Genomic DNA, 4,839 nt, shown 5'->3' on the forward strand with positions numbered 1-4,839 from the left:
TGCAGCACGAAAAGGGGTGCTGTGGCCCACAACTGTTGTGTGTCGAGAGAAAGTAGGGACAGACCGTGTTCCTCAGTAGAGGGAGATGCTCAAAAGAAAACCACACAGGGAAAGCTGCCAAGAGTCCACTATTGGCAAGAACAGCTAAACAGCAAATCCCCAGGCAGCAAGTCAATGAGGGACAGAAGAAGGCGCACCCCACTGGTGAAAGGACTACACCGCCAGAGGAGGAACTGGGTGAGCAAGGCTCCAGAAGAAGGAGCACCCTCAAGTGAAGGACAGAGGGCGAAAAGACAGCATTGCACCGAAGACTGCATTGGAGAAGCTGACAGTACATGCATGAGCCCGGGAGGAAGAGCCCTGCGAGGAAGAGGGCCCATGTTGCTGCAGGGTGTGACAAGACCTGTGAAGCCTGCATAAGTGGAGGCAGAAGCGAGTGCCATGTTGGTGTAGCGTTGAGGCGCAAGGAATGTGTCCTCAAGTGAAGAGAGACAAGTGAGAGGTCGACGATGGAGACCCGTGTGAGGCCGACAGAGAGGCCTGTGCGAGGCTGAGGGAGAGGCCTGTGCGAGACTGAGGGAGAAGCCTGTGTGAGGCTGACGGAGACTCCTGTGTGAGGCCATAGGAGGGGCAGAAGAAGAGGCCTCTGAGAGGTCGAAGAAGAGGCCTGTGAGAGGCGGAACAAGAGGCCTGTGAGATGCCCAAGGAGAGGTCTGTGAGAGACCCAAGAAAAAGGCCTGGTTGAGATCGTGAAAAGAAGGTCACGACCAGAGGTCTGGTCGCTGGACGAGGAGAAGGCATAGGAAAGGGCCAGGGAGGCCCGTGTGAAGTGCACATCACATGGAGAGGCCTGGTGTGAGAATCCTGGTATATGATGTCCACTAATGTAAGTGGGCACCTTGCACCAGTCCAGACAGCCCTTATGGTGATTTAAGAGGTCTTAGACAACCTTAGAAGCTCTCTAAGTGGTAGCTGTGGAGAGCAGCCTTCAGGCTTAGTCCAGAAGGAGTGTAAAGCAGATTGTTTTTCCAGAACGCAATCTTATAATATAGATTGAGTGAAAAAGAACCACACAAGATATTTATAAAAAGATGTATTTATTATAGTATACTCTCTAATACATTTATATATCTCCTACACGGAGATAAGCACAAAGCACACAATAGTTTGCATAGTAATACAGTAAATAGCACGAAATACACAGTGGACCCCAGGGGGAGACCAATCCATATACTAAGAAAGTTATATAAGAACCACGACTCGGGTCAAGACAGTGTCGTGAGGACGTAAAAGTGTTGGGGACCCAATGAACCACCCAAGGTGAGTAGATAGGGACCCTGCGGTGTGGAAACATGACTGTGTGCTCTGTTCACCTCCACGGGTAAGTCACAGTTGGATTTTTAAGATTAAGGACCCTTCCCTGTGGACCCTCAAGAAACCCTGTGGAAGACAGAAGGTTAGAGAGCCACCCCACCCCTGGATACCCTAGTACCCACGTTACCTACACCAGGTAAGCTGTGTGCATACGTGTGAAGTGTTGTTGGAAACTGCTGTCGAACCAAATGGAGGATTTGAGGAAAGTGCTGCTGCTGAAGAAGGAGAAAGTGCCCTGTGGAATCCAAAGGTGGATTCTAAATGACGGGTATCTGCAAGCAAAGGGCACAGAGTTTATGTCACTCAGGAGTTACCAGGAGACTTGGAAGACGAATACCCTCCGATGTCGGGTGTTGCAGGATGGGTGACAATGACTTCGACTCTGCAGCTGTGAGGACCAGGCGACACTGAGGAAGACCAGGAACAATGCGCAATCTGTCCCATGAAGGATGTCGAGTGCTGAGGGGTCAGTGTCTGGTGAGAGCACCAACAAGCCTTGGCAAATGTAACCAATGCAGGAATTGAAGAAGGAGCAACGTTGGGACCAGCAAGGCCCAGGGGACTCACCACAAGCAGGGGAGTCAGGGCAGGCCCGAGCAATCAGAGGAGCCCAAAAGAAACCAATATGACCCTGAAATGGACCCACAAGCCAGAAGCACTGGGGTCGTGAGAGGACCTCAAGCAGCTCACAAAAAGATGCAGGCCACGATGCACAGGATGGGGTGTGGCTAAAGATTCTGGCCACTGGAGGAGCTTGATGTTGGGGCTACTTGGAGCCCAAAGATCTTCTTGGAAGGAAGCCAACAAGCCTTTACAACTACAAGTTGACGCGGTGCACAGGGGTTCGGTTACAGTAACCCCCAAGAGGGATACTGGCCTCAAACTTGGTGAGAAGATGGGGCAGGCCTTGGGAGCTGTGGAAAACCACTACCTGTGTAGCAGAACCCTATGGAGTCTGGAGGAGCTCACAATCAGCAGACCGGTTGACTTAGTAGCAGTGCCTGCAAATGCAGGGGAGTGACTCCTTCACTCCAAGGAAGATTCCTTCAGGTGTCTTTGATGACCACAGGCCTTTAAAGGTTCCTGTATGGTGCACAGGCACAGATGATGCAGAAGACTGGAAGGGAGACTAAGTCGAGCCCAAACAAAATCAAGCATGCCCAGACAGTAGAAGTAGAAGTGGTGTCTGATCTGATTCTTGGCACACGATGAATCTAGGGACCCACATACAAGTAAGCCCTTAAGTACCCTTAGGAAAGGGTTAGGACGATTCAGTGGATCCTCCCAGGGGAGGGTCTAGACAGCAGGGAGGTTATTCCCATGTCCTTTGTCCATTTTCGCACCCGAGCGGGAGCCATCGGCTACCAGTACTGGTTTGAACTAGACCATGCACAGAGACACCAAATATGCACCTCATGCCGAGTTAGTGGCACTGGCAATTGCACCCACTTGTGACAGGATGCCTGTTCTGCCTTCCCCTGCTCGAGCTTGGCTCAGCAGCAAGAGGGCAGAAATGTGTCTCTTGTCGGAGGAAACCATTTTGTGCTATCGGGGATAGAAGGTTGGCACCAGGGGCACTGAGAGCCTAACGTAGGACTCTTCAAGGGTTTGGAGTCAAGTCAATGATACTTTTATTTAATTTCATAAAGAGAATCGTAAAAGATTGTAAAAACACGTTATACACAGTAATTAAAAGCAATGATTTGAAAGATGCAAAGAGGTAAAAAAACACTGTTGTCCTTACGCAATCCCCGTTAACATTTAAAATACGAAATGTTATGTTTATAATGAGTGCGGTATTAAAGTGCTAGGATAATTTGTTGAGAAACGATAAAAAATGAGTGCATGAAAAGGTGAGGTCCAGTCAGTCTGTCTTGTGAGGGCCACTCACGTTGATTATTGTGATTTATCTAGTTCTTTGGCTGCCATTTCCAAAAACGTAATTGCTTTGCAGGACCGTCGCACTGACAGGCCTCCCAGACTTTCTATGACAGCAGCTCTGCATGTCCTCAATTGTTTTTTCCTAAAAAACTCACGAAGGATGATTTTCCGGCTTTCTAAAAGCGTGGGGCAGATGCATAGGAGGTGAAGTAGTGTCTCATCTCCCTGTCCGCACAGTCTGCATTCTTTCGTCGGCCATGTGCTTTTCCATTTCAGGGTCAGATCCTTCGTGGGGAAGTGCCCCAACCGTAGCATCGTCAGGTAGTGCTTTTTGTGGTGTGAGAAGTGTTCTGACAAGTATTGTTGTGGTTTCAGCGTCTGATAAGATTGAATCACTGCCCATGCATGTTTTTTTGTTGCAAATGCAGTTTTATCCATTAGCAAAGACCTTTGTTTCGCTGCCGTGTTCGCCACTTTTTTGAACACGAAATAGGAGGTGATTGTATGCCAGGCCTCTTCAAGGTGTAGGTCTGCAAGTGATTCTTTTAGTATGCTGACGATGGAATTATTTTGTCTCGCTTGCTGTTCAATTTCTGCCCAGCAAGAGTGGGCTAAGGTGTTTTCTTCTGCTTGCCTCATCCGCCAGTAATATTTGACCACCACTCCTTGTCGGGCTGGTTTCTGGTTTTTGAGCCCGTATTCCAATCGAATCTGTGGCTGAGAGATGTATCGTGGAATTGAAAATAGATTCTTTAAGAGACTCAACTGGGCTTGGTTTAAAGCGGCTGCATCTTTTGTATTCATCAGTTCTGAGCCATAAGAAATAGTTGGAATGAATTTTGCTGCAATTACCTTTAACAGGTGACCCGTTGAGCAGCCTTTTAACTTCCTCTTTAGAATTTTAAAGGCGTAGTGGAGTTGTTTTGCCTTCATTTTTCCTTGGTTCAGCTGGTTGTTATAGTTGTGGTTGTGTTCGAGTTGAAACCCAAGGTATTTGTATGAATTCACCTGGGATATTGGTTTTCCATCTAGATTCCAGATGAATTAACCTTTTGATCCTGTTGTCTGATGTTTGGAAAAACATAGCACCTTTGTTTTCTTGTGATTTATTGTTAATTGGGCTATGATCATGTATGCTCCTAGTTGGGCCATTGATCGCTGCAGGCCTATAGGTGTTTGAGATAGGAGAACAATGTCCTCTGCATATTGAAGGCTAGTGATTGGCGTCTTGCCCAATTTAGGGGGGTCAGTTTGAACTTGTTGGAGATGTTTCTCAAGGTCAGCAGTATAGATGTTAAAAAGGCAGCGGGCCAACACACACCCCTGTTTTAGTCCATTTTTTGTTGGAATCTTGCTTGTTATACTGCGTCCGTCTCCTTTCTTTACTTGTACCCACGTTTTTGTATAAAGGTTCATTATCGCCGCCAGAAGTTTGGTTGGTAACTCCAAATTTTGCATTTTGGCCCATAACCTTGCTCATGGTACTTTATCGAACGCTACTTTAAGGTCGATGAAGCACGCGTGCAGAGTCCGTGATTTTGCGTGTGCTTGTTTCGCTGGAAGAGTAACCACTGAGATGTTTGT

This window comes from Lissotriton vulgaris, chromosome 2_1 (assembly GCF_964263255.1).
Source record: "Lissotriton vulgaris chromosome 2_1, aLisVul1.2, whole genome shotgun sequence".
Taxonomy (NCBI): Eukaryota; Metazoa; Chordata; class Amphibia; order Caudata; family Salamandridae; genus Lissotriton; species Lissotriton vulgaris.